This window comes from Vipera ursinii (genome assembly GCF_947247035.1).
Source record: "Vipera ursinii genome assembly, chromosome: 4".
NCBI classification, from domain to species: domain Eukaryota; kingdom Metazoa; phylum Chordata; class Lepidosauria; order Squamata; family Viperidae; genus Vipera; species Vipera ursinii.
Genome location: NC_139514.1, coordinates 50059593 through 50081499, shown reverse-complemented (window position 1 = coordinate 50081499; position 21907 = coordinate 50059593).

Here is a 21907-nt window from a genome sequence, read left to right as displayed (position 1 = left end):
TTCTTTGTTTTGTAAAAGAACAAAAATAAAAAAACTATATTAATATATAAAGACTCCTGTATATAAATTTGGATGAGTGACCTCATTTACTATAACTAAATCAAACCAAACATTCACGTTGTTTTTGAAAACCTAATGTAATCCTGAGAATATACTACAATGTTATTATAATGCAATCTAGTTATGTTGTACTAAATATTAGTATCTAATATCACTTTCTGAATCATTCAGTATTGCCTATTATGATACCATTAGTATCACAAGTTTGATACAATAGCCCTGTAATATTCATAATGTAAAATTATATTACTAACAACCGAATCCTATATATTTTGGAAATAAAAGAAAATAGTAATATTTCTTTTAGGTGACTAAACAATGGTAGAATTGCAAAAATTCCCTGAGGACAATTGCTTAACTCCCATGCCAAAATCGACTTGGTACTTATCACTGTTCTCATTCCTGAACAGCTCAACTTTTTGCATGGCTTTGCATGACAGGGGTCCCGAACCCCCAGGCCCTGGCACACTACTGGGCCTTGAGCTGTTTGGAACTGGGCCATGGAAGCGGTGGGTGAGCTCACATGCATCCCCACTTGTGTCAGCTGTGGGCAAGCATGTGCGCTCCATTTGCATGAGCAGCGTCTGTGCCTAAATGCCACTCACACGGAACCATCTCCTCTCTCCGCCTCGGTCCAGAAAGCCGGAAATGTTGGGGAACTCTGACTTAATAGGCCAGTATGGTTATCACAAATGGGAACAGCTGTTTTTTTAAGAATGAATTTGTTCTAAATACTTAAATTATTGCTAGGGATCAAAAAGATGAATAGGAGTTGTTCTGAAATGTCTGGATAGAAATGGAAGAAATTGAAATCAGAGATTTTGGCAGAAGCAAATTGGGTTAGAATAGCCTTTGACAAGCTGGGGCTCACTAATAGAATCAGATGGCAATTCTCATAAACTCTTACCAATACAGCAAGTGGTCATGTTTATTTGAGCTTCTACCCTCCAGACATTTCAGTATAAGAAGCATTTTCCTTCCATGGTCATAATGGATAATTAAGATGTTTTCTGAGCATAAAGCATAGAGGAACTGCTGCCTCACCTCCATTCAACCAGTGATTCTAGTATTTTGAATCAAACAAGGAGAGGCAACAGATTCCATTGTGGATGCTGTATTTGGGGCTCAGAATTGTCCCCACCAATTCCCTACCTTTATTCCCTGCCAGCAACCGCTATATAAGCTAAATAGTTGTCTCATAGAAAATTCAACAACAACAACAACAAAAAAGGAATTCAATCAGCATCACTCTGCTGATAACTAGAATATCTCCAGAAACATTGGGAGGTGAAATGCTTTAATAACATTCTCCCTATATTGTAATCCCAGCACTAGATCTCTCGAATGGATGAAGGTCTAATGATTTTTTCCCCAGCTAGGGAAACCTATGTTCTTTTAGAATTTAGATCTTCATTTGCACATGTGGAATAATTTAGCAGTCTTCACATTTAAGATTTTTTATGCAATATGGATATTCAATATATAGTGAAGATATATTTTAAAAAGTAAAATACAGATTTTTCAAAGAAAAAAAGTACAAATTGTTTGAAAAATTTTGAAGTTATGAAATCTGATATTATAAATATACATTATAATTTAGAGTGTAAAAACTAAGAGTCGTTTTTTTCCTGTAAGACACCCGAGCAATGTTCTGAAAAGTTGATCAGGTTAAGTGGTGTTTTTTTTTATTTTATTTTCAAGAGATTAATTATCATGGAATCTCCATTTTTTCTGGTTTAACTTATAGTTGATATATGAGATAGATGGCAACCTTGGCTCTTTTATGACCCATGGACTTCAACTCCCAGAATTCCTGAGCCAGTTATGAAGTCCATGGGTAATAAAAGAGCCAAGGTTGCCTACCCCTGAGATAGAAGAATGTAGTCAGATACCAATCTCTTGTCCACTCCAGGATCATTGACCAAATCAGACTGCTCATCTTGTGAGGCAAATACAAAAATGAAATTTGACTTGTTTCATTTGCAAATAATTTGAATGAAATGAATTTTAGTTAACATGATTATTATTCAGATTTGTAGTGTTCATAAATTTAATCAAATGTTCTATTTAATAACATTTCTCTCCCATTAAAAATACATTTTGGCTACATTTCTTGAAGATTTACAAGACCCACAGTTAGGCCTTTTCAAGGATTTCAGGTTGGGAACATCTGGCTTAAGAGAGGCTTAATTTCCTTCTTAAGTCTTGCATAAATGAGCTGAAAACAGGAAGTTCCAAACTATATATGGTTTTAACATTGTATACTACAGCAACTTCTCTTTTTATTAGATACGGACACCTGCAACAATTTATAAAGCCAATATATTAAAACCGTCTATTTAGTTATGTCTTTTTTTTAAAAAAAAAGGTCTAAAAGTTGTTACTTTTGGGGAACAAGTGGGGAACAAATGACCAGGATTAAATTGTTAAAGAACTGATTTTCATTCAGGTTTTTCACTTCTAAGCTTGAGTGCATGTGCGTGTTTTGATCCTGTTTGGAAGAGGCTCGCATGAAATTTAGGTTAGAATTTATTAGAAGAAAAATTATCCAATTATAATCTCCCATTATGTAGGCATCAGGTCAGAATAGGAAGGAGACAAAAACTTAATGGGAAACCATATTTCAGAATCTGCCTGATGCTTAATCTGACCCTTGCCCATCCAGAATACACAGGGGGGAAAAATCATTGTGTGACCATTTTCAAACACTAATAGAAAAGCCAACAAAAATTATGTTTAGAAATGATAAGAAACTGTTTCAAAACCTTTCACAAATGCATTTCTTAAGTATTGTTCAAAGTAGCAGAGGAAAATAACGTATATGGCTCTAGCTAGTTTTTCTCTTACTAGGATTCAATTTGTAATCTCGCTTCTCTCCTCTGTGCAAAGAAAGACTTTACCTATCAGAAAGGAACAGGCTAGATTAGAGTCTGGATACAAGGACATTCGTTTCCGACTCTAGGGGCCGGTGCTCATCTCCGTTTCAAAGCCAAAGAGCCAGCGCTTGTCTGAGGACGTCTCCGTGGTCATATGGACGGCATGACTAGACGCCAAAGGCACACGGAACGCTGTTACCTTCCCACCGTAGTGGTCCCTATTTTTCTACTTGCATTTTTTACATGCTTTCAAACTGCTAGGTTTGCAGAAGCTGGGACAGAAACAGGCACTCACTCTGTTATGCGGCACTTGGGATTCGACCCGCCAAACTGCCGACCTTCTGATCGACAAGCTCAGCGTCCTAATATGTATATAAATTATTCCAGCACATATTTGGAAGGGTTCATTTTTGAGAATGCATGTGCTTGTTACCTGAACGTAGCAGTGGCTGGATGGTAATCTTGGGATTGTGGATGATAAACATGGAAAGAATGTTAAAGTCTTTCTGTTCCTGTTAGAATCCTGATAAAATTGTCTCTTTGAAGTCGCATCTTAAGGGAAACTTCTGTTGGTGCCAGGGGGAGTTATTTTTCTTCAGTCCATGTTATGGAGAGTTAGGATTTCTCAGTAAGTATTTCTCAGGCTTCCTTACAGCTGTTATTAGTAAAATATAAATCTCTAATAAAGGAGAATATTTGTAGCTCAGGGTTGACATGAGGGATCCTTGGTGCTCTCTGAACTTGCTTGTTTTCTTGCAGACATTTCATTACCCAAACTAAGTAACATCATCAGTTACCTAGTTTGGATAATGAAATGTCTGCAAGAAAACAAGCAAGTTCAGAGAGCACCAAGGAGCCCTCATATTAACCTCCCCTATTATTTACAAAGCTGTTTATGTCCCTTTACTCCCAATGTGCTGATTTGATAGTCCTAGACCAGACATGTCAAACACAAGGCCCAGGGGCCGGATCCGGTCCGCGAAGTGGTTTCATGTGGCCCGTGAAGCCATCCTGGAAACAGTGAGGGAATGGCCCCCACTGCCTTGGCCCTGGCCCAGAGACCCTCCTTCTGCCAGAGACCCTCAGATCTGTCCCACTCCTGCCCAGGCCCCTATAGGCACCCTTGATGTGAACGATGTACAGATGGCCACGCCCACCCAGCAGGCCATACGCACTCTATCCACGCCCACCCAGCAGGCCACGCCCACCCTGGCCATACCCACCTGGCCCCCTGAAGGCAACCGCAATGCTGATGCAGCCCTCAATGAAATTGAGTTTGACATCCCTGTCCTAGACTCTACACTGCTACTATGTTTTCCCCAAAGTAAGCCCCTTCCCTAAACTAAGACCTACCCTGATTTTTTGGGGGGGCTAATATAAAGCCTGCCTAAAAATAAGCCCTAGTTAGGACCCCACCCACTCCGTCCCACCTTGCTGCTGCAATGGGGTAGGAGGCTGCACAGCACAACATGCCGCTGCTGCCAGAACGAGGATAGAATTGCTACCTTAGCTCTACCAAGATCCTAAGGAAGATTAATAAGGTATTTTCCAACTAATTGCACTTTACGGTGTGTATGTGGTAATTATTGTGTGCAATAACTATTGCAATAGTAGCCAGTTAATAATATAATGACTAGATTGGCAATATGAATGTTGACATTGATTCTTTTCAAAAGGGAAAGATACAGATGCTATATTGGGTTTGCAGTCTGCCTATTTTGCAATAAGCTACTTTCCCATAATAAGAAAGAGTTAGTGCTTGAGTTATTCACTTCACAGTGTCTTTGTACTGCTGTCACCTAGTACAGGGCTTTTCAACCAGTGGTACAGGTACCACCTGTGGTACATTGGGACCTGGCAGGTGGTACGTAACCATCCTAGAAAAGTGGTAGCGGGGGAGGGGAATGAGCTGAACCGGTGGCAGCACCGCACAAGCCTGAGCGAGAGACTGCTGGAGCTGCAGGGCTGTCAGGGCTCAGCGGAAGTGCCAGGATCAGCGCCAGGCTCCAGCTGGAGCTCAGGGCTGATCCTGGTGCTTCCCACTGAGCCCAGAAGAAGTGCCAATCAGCTGGAATGTTGCAGCATCCCCAGGGCCTTGTGATTTACATTCAGATCCTTGGCATCTCATTCATATTTATGAAGGTCACAGTGTCCCATGGTCATGTGAAGTGACCAAAATGAGCTACAACCACCCAGCAGAGGGGAAAAAATAAAAACCAAACCCCACCCCACCCTACCCCCGCTGCCAATCCTCAACAGAAATGCTCACAACAATGAAAACCTTGGACAGGAGGAAGAGCGCCGCCAGGCGGGCAGGCAGGTGTCTTGCTCAGCTGTGGCACTTTTTTCAGTGCCATTGTAACTTCAAACAGTCACTAAGCAAACTGTTGTAAGTCGAGGACTACCTGTATTTCATCACTTTTTTCCTTTTTTTTTTGGTCATCAAGTTTTTGACACCTTGCTAGACAACTGGTGGTACTCGGATGTTGCCATATCCTAAAAGAGGTACAATGGGTGAAAAGATTGAAAAGCCCTTACCTAGTAATTAATACTTGCTGAAATGTAGTAAATCAATGACTATTATGGGGAAAAACTACATGATGGACAACTTGAAGTGCTGCTAGGCAAAGATGTTAATTGTTTGGAAGCCTTAATAAATGAAATCACAGTATTTCTTTTCTTTTTAAAGTGGAAACAGAATGAACTTTTACTATATACTATGGTTAATTTTTCAGCATTCCCAAACCATTTTGAACTAATAATTAAGTACTGAGATCTTTGAATATTGTATGGTCTGACTTTGCAAGAAAAATCAATGTATGTGATTCACAACACCAACCTTATCCTGATTATTAGAAAATTTGCCATGAAGGTTTACTCAGAGTTATCTACAGTTATTGCTTTTCCACCCCCACAACTGAGCTATTCTAATTTGTTGAGGTCATGTTTTTCACAAAAATCATAAAACATATTAATATTCTTGGTTCACTTAATGTGGAAAGGAGATTAATACTATGCTAGATCTGTATCTGAACAGTTTATTCTGTGTGCTACAGAAAACTAGAAATTGTACAACGTGGACTATTATTATATACTTTCAAGAACTAGATTTATTTGTCCATTAATCCTATCCCAAAGTATAACATGTGGCCTTCTTTGCAATTGATGGACTGACCTAGGTTGCAAGTCTGTATTCCCCACAACAAAAAAACATTAAAAATATGAAAGCAACAGCTATATTATTGTAAAGTGGTCACTGAACAGCACATAAGTAACTGAGACAAAGGCTAAAGTAATAATGGCCATATATAGCATCCTATCTGAAGCTGGGCAAAAGCTCCCCCTGGGACCACAGTTTCCACTATAGAGGCAGGAATTATGGGACAAGGAGGACCACAAGAGCTGTCACTCCTCCTGGATGAGTATATTCAGGGTCAACGTAAGGGATGGAATCAAGCTGGATGGTTTATGTAAAAGCAGTAGCTCTCTCTTGCTAGGATTTCATTTCGTCTGGGGTTTCCCCCCCCCCCCATCTAGACTCTCACAGCCTGCAGACTCATTTTAAAACCTCCATCACGTTTCTGGTTCAGAGAAGCATCATTACAATCCTAGGCACAATTAACAAAATAGCACATTTGTGATCCAAATAAATATATTTGGAACCAGCAATAATTCAGATTCAATAGGTAAAGGTAAAGGTAAAGGTTCCCCCGCACATGCGTGCTAGTCGTTTCTGACTCTAGGGGCCGGTGCTCATCTCCGTTTCAAAGCCGAAGAGCCAGCGCTTGTCCGAGGACGTCTCCGTGGTCATGTGGCCGGCATGACTAGACGCCAAAGGTGCACGGAACGCTGTTACCTTCCCACCGTAGTGGTCCCTATTTTTCTACTTGCATTTTTAAGTGCTTTCGAACTGCTAGGTTGGCAGAAGCTGGGATGAGTAACAGGCGCTCACTCTGTTATGCGGCACTCGGGATTCGACCCGCCAAACTGCCAACCTTCTGATCGACAAGCTCAGCGTCCTAACCCACTGAGCCACCGCGTCCCATTCAGATTCAATATCATTCTAAAAACAATAGGAGTTGGGATGTGCAGCAATGTCCCAAGTTATAACATAGAGAGTTTTCTTTGGTTCTTATAACTGCAATCAATTTAGCAAAAGCAGTTTACTTGCTAGTGGGACACAAAGAGTAGATTTAAATTGGAGTTGAATTATTCTACAACAGAATCAAACAGATGTGCATACAAGTGGTGAAATTGTAGGTTTTCTGTCTGTGGTGTGCATTTTACCTGGAGGATTGGATAAGCAGTGTCTCCACTAGAAAGTTGTCACCTGTTTTAAGATGCAGAAGAACTTGTGTTCCACAAACATTATAACTATGAGATTGTCAATTTGATATGCTGATGGTCTTCACTTAACACTGGCAATTGTAATTGTAATTTCTGTTGCTAAACAATCTGATCCAAAAGTGTGATGTCACTTTGGCACTTCCGGTTGGTGTCATTAAGTACAGGGCTTTTCAACCTTTTCACCCATTGTACCACTTTTAGGATATGGCAATATCCAAGTACCACCAGTCGCCTAGCAAGGTGTCAAAAACTTGATGACCAAAATAAAAAAGGAAAAAAGTGATGAAGTACAGGTAGTCCTCGACTTACAACAGTTTGCTTAGTGACTGTTCGAAGTTACAATGGCATTGAAAAAAGTGCCACAGCCAAGCAAGACACCTGTCTGCCCACCTGGCGGCGCTCTTCCTCCTGTCCGAGGTTTTCATTGTTGTGAGCATTTTTGTTGAGGATTGGCAGCGGGGGGGGGGGTTAGGGTGTTAGGTTTTTATTTCCCCCCCTTCTGCTGGGTGGTTGCAGCATGTTTTAGTCATTTCACATGACCCTGGGACACTGTGACCGTCATAAATATGAATGAGTTGCCAAGGATCTGAATGTAAATCACAAGACCTTGGGGATGCTGCAACATTCCAGCTGATTGGCGCTTCTTCTGGGGTCAGCAGAAGCACCAGGATCATCACCGAGCTCCAGCTGGAAACTGGCGCTGATCCTGGCACTTCTGCTGAGCCCTGACAGCCCTGAATAAATGCTGATCCTGGTGCTTCCGCTGAGCCCTGACAGCCCTGCAGCTCCAGCTGTCTCTCACTCAGTCTTCTGCGGTGCTACCACCGGTTCAGCTCATTTCCTTCCCCCGCTACCACTTTTCTAGGATGGTTGCATACCACCTCCCAGGTCCCAATGTACCACAGGTGGTACCTGTACCACTGGTTGAAAAGCCCTGATTAAGTAAATCCCACATTGTCATTATGCAAGGACAACAAATGGATGCCATTTGCTATCTGCTGTCAGTTTCCCAATTGATTTTGCTTGTAGGAAGCTAGTAAATAAGATTGCAAATGATGATTGTGTGAATGCAAGGTTGCTGCAAGTCTAAGGACTGGTCATAAGTACCACTTGTTCATTACCATGTCAGTTTGAACGGTGGCTATATGAAAGTTGGGTTTAGGGCAACAAAGACACAATGTTTAGACCAGATCATTTATACAGAAAATTACTAAAGTAAAGGAAAATAAAAAGCAATGTAGGATTTGTAGTTCAGAAAACACAAAGTCGCATAAAATTAAGGAGAATTATGGACCTACAGGGCACTATTTCCTTCCTGCAGGAAAGAGCCCTGGATATCTTTTTAAAGGTGGTGGCTCAGTGGGTTAGGACACTGAGCTTGTCTGTCAGAAGGTTGGCAGTTTGGCGGGTCGAATCCCGAGTGCCGCATAACAGAGTGAGCGCCTGTTACTCGTCCCAGCTTCTGCCAACCTAGCAGTTCGAAAGCACATTAAAAAAATGCAAGTAGAAAAATAGGGAGCACTACAGTGGGAAGGTAACAGTGTTTCATGCGCCTTTGGTGTCTAGTCATGCCGGCCACATGACCACGGAGATGTCCTCGGACAAGCACTGGCTCTTCGGCTTTGAAACGGAGATGAGTACCGGCCCCTAGAGTCGGAAACGACTAGCATGCATGTGCGGGGGAACCTTTACCTTTTACCTCCTATTACTGATTGAAGACATGCCTGGCTAGTGAACGTAGTTACAAATATATCCTTTGCACTGATTATATTAATGAATTCCAAGGAATCTGGAAAGGACTGTAATTGGAGCTGGAGTTGAGCTGCCTTTTAAACCCTCCCAGAACCCTGTGGGAGAATTGTTGACATTGTTCCCAGAGAGCACCAGCATGGCTGTTTTGTCTGAGGAAATTGAATGAGTTGTGCTGTGTTTTCCACTCATTTTGCTGTTCCACAACAAAAGCATTAGATATTTTTTTGACTTGGATGAATGTTGTTTCTGAGGTTCTTGTTACAGCAGATTAAAACCTGATGTTGCAACACATCACCCCATGGAAGATATACCAGTTCTTCTGGAAGTTTGTGACAGGAAACTACTCCAAGTTCCTAATTGCTTGGGGCAGAAGAGAAACCTTTCTTTTCAGAGCGTACTGTTGAAATATCAGATGTCTTTGGTAATAAGGAATCCAGGATAGGCTTTGCAATGTTACTAATGTTGCATCTATTTCACATTCTTGGACGTTCAGAAGAAAACCACATACAAGTATAACAAGAATTTTTGTTTTAGTTCTGTAAAGTACATGGAGGACTGAAAGTCAGCTTACATAGAGAAAAGTTCAAAATGACTCATTTTGTGTGTTTATTAATGTTTGTTTTTTGAAATATTTGCACTTTTGAACTTTGTAAGTGCCTCATTCTTATTTCATTACATAAAACTAAAATTATTTATTTCCATGACACCTCCTTTCTGTCTGATGAAACCACTTTGTTTAGATATGCAGACCCATGATGGTTTCTCATAATGTAGTGACTTGACTGTCTGAAGTATTACACTGTTATAGCTTAATTGACTATAAACTGATGTAAAGGCATAAATATTGTATCCATATTTAAGCTTCAACAAATGGCCTTCCGTTAAATCTTAGGAGCAGAATATTGTGACACAATTCCTGCCATTGAATATGGAATCATGGAAAATGTGTAATAGAAAGCAATAATAACCCGATTCCTCTTACTTTAAAAAAGTAAGCTTCCCCAAATATCAGGATTTTTTTTAAAAAAATAAAAATCTAAAGCACACTAAGAAATGAATTTTATATCCTTGAAGAAGGACGCTTATGAAATTGGATGAAGAACTTTCATACAGCCCTAATAATAGCATCAATATGAGATGTTTATATTAAAAAGGCATGCTACAAAAGTTAATTTGGAGTTAATTTTTTCTCCTAAATGTTCCAATAACAGGTCCCAGAAATTAACAAAATTTTACATTACTTTTTTTCTCATACAAATGAATAAAAATAATACTCCTGCTTAAAAAAATACATATGCACTCTCACTTAAAGTAAATGGATTTTTAATATTGTTGGCATTGCAGTGCAAGACTGAAATCTCTAGCAAAAGGGGCTAACAACTGTTCATAAAGATAAGCATAAACCTATTTTTTCTTTCCACTGTTTCAGAATCCAAAATTTATTAAGTTTCATATCTGTTGCAAATATTAGCAACAACTTTAAATCGTATTTTTTTTGTTTAGTTTATTTGCTCTTTATAACTATAACACTCACTTAAATTTTCATTTAGACAAATGAGACTATTTAGTAATGTTAAAGCTTAAGTTTTTTCTGCAGTATGAATATTCAGTAAACAATGAAGATTTCTTTTGATAATTGGAGAACATTTTTACTTGAAGCCTGGCACTAAAAAAGCATAATCCAGGATGGATAGATTATATCAGAAAGATCTGTTGAATCTGGAGGGCTCAACAGAATGGTAAAATATGTATCATGGTGATGCCATACAAGCTCCACCCTTTATGTATATGCATGCAGCATTGCTATGCATGTACAAAATGGGCAGAGTCTGTACTGCAGGTCCTAACATGCTTTTCATCATTTGTTCATCCCTCTCCCAGCAGACTCCCATGAGTTAGATCCAAGACAGACATTGAATCATTTACCTCATCACTGTCAAAATACTTCGGAAGTTCATCGTATTTTAATTAACATAATTACCACATAGCAGCAATTGGGTGATTTCTTTACAAATTACTTGAAATGTCGTATAATGCGCACATGTTTTGCAGTAAAAGGCATACACCCAAGTCACTTGCTGTAGCAAGAATGCCTAGTTGGGCATTCTGTTTTATAGAAGAACTGACTATCAGTTGGTTTTTATATAAAACAGAATGCCAAACTAAATAATGTTTCTTTCTATGGCAAGTGACTTCGGTGTATGCCTTTTACTGCAAAACATGTGTGTATTATACGACATTTCAAGTAATTTATAGCCCTTACTGGAGCCCTGGTGGTGCAATGGTTACAATACAATATTGCAGGTTGGCTCTGCTCACTACCAGGAGTTTGATCCTGATCGGCTCAAGGTTGACTCAGCTTTCCATCCTTCTCAGGTTGGTAAAATGAGAACCCAGATTGCTGGGGGCAATATGCTAACACTGTAAACTGCTTAGAGAGTCCTGTGATGCACTAGGAAGTGGTATGCAAATCTAAGTGCTATTGCTATCGTTGAAACCCATGGGCATCATGTATGGGTTGTCGCTGTCTCTTGATGTTCACCAACTACTTTATTATGGGATAGACACCAGCTGTTGAGATGAGTTAACCTTTCACCAAGGTGGGAAACTCCAAAGAAGACAGAAGATATAGAACTACTATACCAACAAGCAGCAAAATTAACCTGAATCGAGTTATACCCCAGAAAAACAATTATCATTCATACTGAGTAAATCTTTGGTCATCCGTGAATCAGATATAAAGGCTTTCTTTTCCTTTTTCCACTGTCAAAACTCTCCACAGCCTTTAATAACGGTTGTGTGTTTGGAATCTATGAATCCACAAATGTACTGTAGTTTGAATTCAAAATGTATTTGCCATATTCAAAATGTATTTGCTCTCTGAACAGAAGACAGTGGAAGCTTTCACATGCTGTGAATGTGCTGAGGTTCTCATTTGACATTATTGCCATGCTGGATTTCCTAATTTGATACTTCAGCCCATTTTGTTATTGATGACAACTCTCTGAGCACAACAATTTGCACATCCTTGGAAACAGATCTTGGTCAATATAGCTGTTATTATCCATTTGTGTTTTGCAATAGTAAACAGTAGCAGTTTCATTTTATAAAAACACTATTGCCTCTGGATGAGAAAGATCAAGTGAGTCATTACATCCAACTTCCTGTCAATACAGGATTGGCCATTCATATTTTGTCAACTTAAGCTTCAGAAAGCTAATCCTTTATACCATTTAATATTCTCATCCATAAGTACTTCCTTTGCTAGCTTACTTATTTCCTAAACAAATAAACATCCAGCACAATGATTTTCTACATGAATTATTTAGCATCATGGGAAGCTTCATTCTGATGTATCATAAATGAGTACGTCCTGCCTGACATGGGAAAACATCTTTGAAAAAAAATGGCACATTCTTGATAAAAATAGTATGGTGGTTCTGGTTTGAATTTTTTTTTAAAAAAACAAGCTGTATATAAAGATTATTTTTTTGCAGTTTCTCTGTTAATGAAATGAATCTTGATATTATTAGCCTGGAGAGTTTAATTTCCAGATTCATCCAGAAGCATCAGATCTGAAGATGTGACACTGAAGCCAACAGGAGTTGAGCAAGATTTAGATACTGTTTAGAGCAGGAATCTCAAAATTACAGCCTGTTCCACTGGTACAGCCCAATATCATTGTAGCTGGGTCTATGGCCTGTCTTATTTACTGTGGCTTTATGATGGGAGGCACAGCATTAAGTCTGGGCCAGCCAAGCTAAAGGGTGGCTACACTTGTATCCCTGGCTGCTGTGAGACCATCTTCTTCCATCCACCCATCCGGTTCTGTGTATCTGTGGTCATTTTTGCTTTGGCTGGCAGAGGGAATGAATTCCACAAGTGGTGATATCTAGGGCCTCTCGCTGTGATGATTCCTGTTCTGGTCCACTGCTCTTGGTTTCTTTTTCTCCCTGATAGCCTGCCTCCTCATTGACCCAGCAGCTCCCCAGGAATAGCAACATTTTCATAAGCTGTATACTTTCCTCCCATGAGTATGATACTTTTTCTAGAGTTTAGTAATATATCTTGTTCATATATTCTTGCATGATGTTATAACACCACACATTTCTTGCCTCATAATAGCTCCAATACCTTTAATGTTTTGCTGTCTGAAAAAGTGTTGGGCTTAGGCTTCAGCCTACATCCATATGAACTAAAAAAAAAAATCTGAACACTTGTGTGAAAGTAGCACAATTATGACTTGCCTTTGGCATGTAGATGTTATCTCTTTTTATTGTATTATCTAAACTAGCTGCAATTATATGTGATTCACCTAGTATTTCTTTTCTTTTTGGGGAGGTGGGGGGTGGGGAACTACTAGCTGTCAACCATGATTTCATGAGAGATTTAAAAAAACCCTCTTAAACAAGCAAGTATAGAGTTATTTGAACTTAGGCCAAGCTAGGCACAGCCCAGGCCTGTAGTATGATGAAATACTGGGCCTCAGGCATCATCATTAGAGGAATAAGGGAGGGACAAAAACCTGACTTGATGTGGGAATTCTGTAGGATACATTTTAAAACTGGACACAAACACAAAGGTCTTGGCCTACTTTCAAAACACTTCTGTAAAATATCAATAAAAATATGTGAATGCCTGTTGCTTTCCAGCAGTTTAGCATACCGGAAGGAGAGAGAGAAAGAAAATATAGAGCCCACTTATTTGAGATCATGATCCTGCTTACAAATTTGAATTCTGTTCACTGTCAATATGCAGCTACATGATAGACTATCTCTGGAATCTCATGGTCCTCAACAAGAAAACAAAAAGAAAGATATTCAACCATTTTGTTTTCTGCTTCAAGCAGCAAATATCATGGTATAACATTGGTTCAAGCATAATGTTCCTCTTCCTCTTTCCATGGAACAATTTGTACTAAGTAGCCATTGCCTCATATATTAATTGTACATTGAAGTACAAGAGGAGGAGGAGGAGGAGATGAGGAAGAGGACAAGCACTTTTCAGCATTAGTTACTGTTATGTATTCACTTATAATTCACATCGTTATGTATTCATTATTTACATTGTTAGGTATTATTGTAATAGAGTTTAACAGGGCTGAGGTAAAAGCCACGGCAGCTTTTGACAGCTGTCAAAAGCTGCCGGACAGAACTACGCAGGCGCAACCGACTGACAGTTCTGCACGCGCCTCCACTGACAGCTCCGAGCTGTCAAAATCTGCCGGCTCCGATTGGAGGAGACGAACGGCGCGGGAACCAGCTCAGCCCTGATTGGCTAACCTACTGACAGCTGCCAGTATAAATAAGAGTCATGTTCTTCTGTTGTTTGCCTGGTTCGGAATAAAAGTTAACCCGTTTAACTCGCTGTCTCGCCTGCTTCTTAGCCAAAGCACTGGCGACGAAGTTGGGATTCCTGCTTGCCATAGCTGAAGTCACTACCTAAGGGGAGAAGAGATTTTTTCCCTTAGCCCGAGCTAGTCACTCGCTGAAGTCACTCGGAAGCCGAACTTCCATTTAACGCAAGCAGCTGCACCCACAGCTTACAGACAGCATGACGAACCATGGCCACATTCGAGAGTTCAATACCCGCCACCCAGAAGGCTGGGAATCTCATCTGGGCCAGGTAGAAGGATACCTGGTGGTAAAGAAGATTACGGACGACCGGGCCAAGGCAGCCGCCCTCCTCTGGCTCAGCGGGCCCGCTGTCTATGATGCCACTGTGGGAATCTTCACTCCTGAACCGATCGCCACTATCTCCTACGCCGATCTTACCGAGGGGCTGAGTAAATACTTCATGCCCATCAAGTCAGAACTCTTCTGGAGGGTAAATTTCGCCCGAAAACTACAGCTTCCTGACGAGCCAGCAAATGACTTCATAACCCGGGTCAGACACGCCGCACGGCGGTGTCGGTTCCCGGACTTAGAAGACCGAATCCGGGACCAGATCGTCATAGGGCTCAAAGACGAGCGGCTGAGGAAGAAGCTGATCGCCAAGCCAGAAATGACAATGACCGATGTAGCGAGGGAAGTCATTGCATACGAGGACAGCCACGGTGACAACCGACGTTCACCTGACAGCGGGCCCAGTGGGTCCGTGCACCAGGAGGACGGTGGGTTCAGCGGTCCCGAAGATGACGATGTCTCCATGGACATCGATGCGGTACAGCGGCGGTTCGAAAAGCTCAGGCTGCAACGCAACTATAGAGGGGGGCCTGCCAACAATCAGAGGGGCGCTAACTTCCAGCCAAACAGGGCTAAGTGTGCCAGCTGCGGCGGAAGCCACCCGAGAGCAACGTGCCAGTTCCGCAGTGCCAAATGCCATGGGTGCGGAAAGACAGGTCACCTCAAAGCCGTGTGCCGCAGCCGGAGCCGAGAAAATCTGCATGAACTGGAGGTGACACCCGCAGGTATGAGCCAACACACACCCAGAGCCAGGCACAGTTCCAAACCCCTAGTGCTTAATGTGAGGGGAAGGGCGGGGGAATACACAGTCCACAGCACTCTTAAGCCCAAAGTCAAGGTGGACGTTCTGATTCATGGAATCCCCTGTGAGATGGAAGTGGACTCTGGGTCCTCCGTCTCACTCATTTCGTGGCAAACCTACAGGGACATTTGTAACCAAAGTAGAAAACGGCCCGCCCTTCGACCCACCAAACTCCGCCTAGCTGACTTTCAGAAAAAGCCCATTAAACTCCGGGGAAAGGCTTCCGTCCCCGTGGAGTTCAAACAATTTAAAGGATCCCTCCCTATACTAGTGACCCAGGAAAACAGAATCAGCCTGCTAGGACTAGACTGGTTCGAGGCACTAGGGATAGCGTTGACAGGCGTCAACGCCATTCAGCTGTCAAACTTAGAATCCGTCTGCCTTCAATTCGCGGACATCTTTGACAGCTCGCTAGGGAAGTACACTGGACCGCCCGTATCGCTAAAACTAAACCCTAATGTAATGCCTGTCAGGATCAAGGCAAGAAGAGTTCCCTTCGCCTTGAGAGAAAAAATAGAAACTGAGCTAGACCGATTAACTAACTTAGGAGTCCTAGAACCAGTAGAAGGGGCAGAGTGGGAGACACCCATAGTGACCCCAATTAAGCCAAATGGCCAAATAAGATTATGTGCCGATTATAAAGCGACCCTCAACCGCGCATTAAATGCCCATGCCTACCCAGTCCCGGCTGTCAAAGACATCCTTGCGGCCATTAAGTCAGGCGCCATTTTTGCCAAGTTAGACTTGGCGCAGGCGTATTTACAGCTGCCTGTCACCCCTGACACCGCCTTAGCTCAGACAATCGTCACCCACAAAGGAGCATTTAAAATTAACCGCCTTCAATTCGGCATCTCTGCAGCCCCGGGGATCTTTCAAGAAATCATGGAAAAAACACTTAAAGGGATCCCCGGGGTCTGTCCATATTTTGACGACATCCTAATTGCAGGGGAATCAGAGAAAGACCTAGCTGACAAATTAACAAAGGTGCTCCTGAGATTCAGGGAGGCTGGTCTCAAATTAAAACGAGACAAATGCTCCATCGGGGTGCCTTCAACAGAGTTTTTAGGATTTAAAATTGATGCTAAGGGAATTCACCCCACTGAAACAAAAATTAAAGCCATTAAAACAGCACCAACCCCTAAAAATAAACAAGAACTTCAAGCCTTCCTAGGGTTAGTTAATTTTTATCATACCTTCCTGCCTCATAAAGCCTCCATTGCTGAACCCTTACACAGGCTATTAGATAAAGGCAAACCCTGGAACTGGTCATCTGAGCATGATAAAAGTTTTAATCTACTAAAAAACTTACTCACCAGCAATGCAACAGTAGCCCTGTTTAACGAACAGCTGCCCTTATGTCTGGCTTGTGATGCCTCCCCCTACGGCATCGGAGCGGTCCTAAGCCACTTAACTAAGGAAGGAACGCAGACCCCTGTAGCGTTCTATTCCAGAACGCTGTCAAAACCGGAGCGTAATTACGCTCAGATTGACAAAGAGGCTTTAGCTATAGTGGCTAGCGTAAAAAAGTTTCATGACTACCTATACGGCCGACCCTTTACCATTTTTATGGACCATAAGCCCCTATTAAGACTTTTTACAGTAAACAAACTAACCCCACAAATATTATCTCCCCGCATCCTGAGATGGTCTACCTTTCTGTCAGCCTATTCATACAACTTAGAATACAAGCCAGGGAAATCCATGGGCCATGCTGATGGCCTTAGCAGACTGCCCCAACCGATAGTCGACCCAGACCCAGCACCAGCTGGAAGGATACTGGCTATCTCAGACCTGCCAGAATGCCCATTATCTGTTAAAGACATCTCTGCAGCCACTGCTGCAGACAAAATTTTAGGCAGAGTCTTAGGCTATGTCACGACTGGCTGGCAATGCACACCCCCAGACCCAGAATTCCAACCTTATATATTAAAGCAAAAGGAATTATCCAGCCATTAGGGGTGTCTATTATGGGGCAGCAGGGTAATCATACCCGCCAAACACAGACTCAAGGTGTTAGAGAGCCTCCACGAAGGTCACCCTGGGACCGTCAAAATGAAGGCTCTGGCCAGAAGCTATGTCTGGTGGCCAGGATTAGACAAACACATTGAAACACATGTAGCCGGCTGCTATTCCTGCCAACTTGTTAGAGCCGCCCAGCCACAGGCTCCCATACATAGATGGGAAACTACAAAGACACCCTGGTCTCGTATCCACATAGATTATGCAGGTCCATTCCAGGGACAATCATTCCTAATAGTCGTGGATAGCTATTCGAGATGGCTGGAGGTGGCACCAGTGACTAGCACAACTTCAGCAGCCACAGTACAAGTTCTAAGGGGGTTGTTCGCAACACATGGGCTTCCAGATGTTATAGTTTCCGATAACGGCCCCCAATTTACTTCCTACGAATTCCAGAGTTTCACAATGGCGAACTCTATTAGGCACACCACCACGGCTCCATTTCACCCATCCACGAACGGCTTGGCAGAGGTGATGGTGAAATCAACCAAAGAGGCACTGCGGAAAATCATCTCCGGCAACTGGCACCGTAGACTGGCCCAATTCCTTTTATCACAACACACCACCCCATGCACAACTACTGGAAAGTCTCCAGCAGAGCTTCACTGGGGCAAAAGATTAACTACCAGACTAGACCGTCTACATCCTGACAGATCCCCTCCAGACCCAGAACTGCCCCTCCAGCATAGAACTCTCAGCACAGGGCAAGCTGTCTGGGCAAGGAACTACGGGGGGGGCAACAAATGGACACAGGGGGTTGTCATTGAACAAACGGGCCCCATATCATACATCATAGACACAGGACACAATTCCCACATCCGCAGACACATCGACCAACTCCGGCAGCGCAGCCCGCAAAATATGGGGGAAAGGGGGAACGACGAAATACAGGCAGAAGCCCCACCGCAAACACTTTCACGCTGCAACCCCCCCGATCAGAATGTGCCACTTCAAGACCCCACTCCAAACGACGCTGAAACGACGGAACCATGCCCCTTGACCCCTGAACCAGTCTTCGAGTTGCCTGGGGAAAAGGAACAACCAGCTGAGACGACCCCCCGGCGCTCCGAAAGGATAAAAAGACCCCCCGCCTACTTACAAGACTTCGAATGGGGAAACCCAAAAAAGAAACAGTTGGGGAAAAATCAACAAAATCAGAGGGAGGGGTAAGGGGTGTTATGTATTCACTTATAATTCACATCGTTATGTATTCATTATTTACATTGTTAGGTATTATTGTAATAGAGTTTAACAGGGCTGAGGTAAAAGCCGCGGCAGCTTTTGACAGCTGTCAAAAGCTGCCGGACAGAACTACGCAGGCGCAACCGACTGACAGTTCTGCACGCGCCTCCACTGACAGCTCCGAGCTGTCAAAATCTGCCGGCTCCGATTGGAGGAGACGAACGGCGCGGGAACCAGCTCAGCCCTGATTGGCTAACCTACTGACAGCTGCCAGTATAAATAAGAGTCATGTTCTTCTGTTGTTTGCCTGGTTTGGAATAAAAGTTAACCCGTTTAACTCGCTGTCTCGCCTGCTTCTTAGCCAAAGCAGTTACAATTTCTTGGATCACAGACCATGTACACGTGAAGAAGCATTTGATGATCATTCTAATATTTTTTTGCTTACTTCCTGAGTGTGACATTAATTATTTAATTGAAAGCCACTGAACTGCTTTTTAAAAATTAAATGCTTGACACTGGGAAAGTAATACTTCAAAAGGAGGGAATTCAGCTTTCTCTCCCTGGCTGCATCTCAATAAAAGTCTCTTTAATGAGCTGTGCAGGGGAGGGGCTCCAACCAGCCGCCCCTAAGCAGCATTTCCTACTACAGGTAGTCCTCGACGTACAACCACAACTGAGCCCATAATTTCTGTTGCTAAGTGAGACATTTGTTAAGCAAATTTTGCCTCATTTTATGGCCTTTCTTGCCACAGTTGTCAAATGAATCACAACACAATCATAGTGAGTCATTAACTTGGTTGTAAAGTGAATCTGGCTTCTCCACTGACTTTGCTTGTCAGAAGGTTACGAAGGGGGATCAAATGATCCCAAAACTTGCAACCATCGTAAACATGAGTCAGTTGCCAAAGGTCTGAACTTTGATCAAGTGACCCTGGGGGATGCTGCAACAGCCATGAGTTTGAAAATGGTCGTAAGTCACTTTTTTCAATGCCGTTGTAATTTGGAATGGTCACTAAATGAACTGCTGTAAGTCAGGGACTACGTGCATTAGTTTCTTACCTGAAAAAGAGTAAAATTTTATGGAGAAGGCAGCTGTGGAGGAGAGACTTAGTTTAGATATGCAGAAGTACAATCTTTCCATACCAAGCATTTAATTATTTATTTAATAAAATTGGAATGTGTGATTTCTAATCACAGATTGAGTGACTTTCTTATAGTACATGGAATGAGTAGGACTAATGAATACTGGTTGTGGATCATTCTTGAAGCAGAAGGTATTTAAATTCTTAGTGAAAGAAATATATTTTCAATATCATTTAAGCATATGATAGCTTATTTTCCTGGGCTCCAAGATCACTGCAGACAGGGACTGCAGCCAAGAAATTAAAAGATGCTTGCTCCTGGGAAGGAAAGCCATGGCAAATCTAGACAGCACACTAAAAAGCAGAGACATCACCCTGTCAACAAAAGTGCATATAGTCAAGGCTATGGTCTTCCCAGTTGCAATGTATGGCTGTGAAAGTTGGACCATAAAAAAGGCTGAGTGACAAAGAATTGAGGCCTTTGAACTATGGTGCTGGAGAAGACTCCTGTGAGTCCCTTGGACTGCAAGGCGATCAAACCGGTCAGTCCTAGAGGAGATCAACCCTGACTGCTCTTTAGAAGGCCAGATCCTGAAGCTAAAACTCAAATACTTTGGCCACCTAATGAGAAGGAAGGACTCACTGGAGAAGAGCCTAATGCTGGGAAAGATTGAGGGCAAGAGAAGAAGGGGACGACAGAGAATGAGGTGGCTGGATGGAGTCACTGAAGCAAGTAGGCGTGAGCTTAAATGGACTCCAGAAGATGGTAGAGGACAGGAAGGCCTGGAGGAATGTTGTCCATGGGGTCACGATGGGTCGGACACAACTTTGCAGCTAACAACAACAAAGCTTATCAACATGTTTCTCTATCTGCAGAATTTTAAATATGCTCACATGTACCATGAACAATATTCAATTTAATTAACTACTAGGTAATTTACGTGTAGAATACTAAGAATGTATCTGTGTCACATACATACAGACTTGAACATTTTAAACAGCTACATTTTAGTGCTTTATCTTATTTAGGACAGATTTATAAAAGAGAAGAGCTGTTTGGGGAATAGAAAATTGATTTCAGCTAGGAGGGAGTGATAACAGGGAAATCCCAGACACAATATTTTCAGATTTACATGCATTGACTTGATAATGAGTCAATATATTGGGAAAAAAACCAGACAAAGGAAGCAGCAAATTCAGGAGTGGAACCAACTGTAGTTAGAATTACTAATTTAATTAGACATCACAGAATTTCAATCATGATGAATGTTCAGATTTTTAAATTTATAAACTCATATAGTACAGTTAGTCTATTCGTTTATTTACTAATTGTGAAATGCTACTATACTTAGTCCTTGGATTATGAACTATCATTCTGCAACCGTCCAAAGTTATGAAGGTATTGAACAAAGAGGAATTATGACCGGTCTTTGAAGTTGTGACTATCACATTGTCCCTGTAATCATGTGATCACAATTTGGGCACTTGGCCACCAACTCACAATTATGGTGGTCGCAATGTCCCACAGTCAGGTGATTGGCATTTGTGACTTCTCTGCTGGCTTCCCATTAGCAAAGTCAATGGGAAAGCTGGCATGAGGTCATAAATCACTCCCACCATTTTTTCTCTTGCTTGGCTACAGCATCCACAATGCTGTCCAGATGCCATAGTGCTTGACTGTGGCACTCCTCCACTTGTCCTTGGCCAGCACCCACATGCTCACACATGCTCCATTGCACCTGCCAGTAGTTCCCACATACCTGCTCACACTCCATAGCACCTGCCTGTGGCACCTACACACCTTTCCACACTCCATAGTGCCTGCCACATCACCTGTGCACCTGCCATGCTACTTGCACACCCAACTGTACTCTATAGCAGGGGTCCCCAACTCCCAGTCCACGGAACCAGTCCCTGGTGCCCAAAAGGTTGGGGACCTCTGCCCTAGTCAGCTTACATAATCAATGGATTTAATTTTGCCTGGTGGGTTTATTTTGATTGGGAAAGTGCCTTGTGGAGTCTTTTGCCCTTTGCTCTGTGGACTAGCATTGTTGTGATCATGGCTGGACTTAATTGGGACAGTTCTGGGGTTTTTTTTGGTGA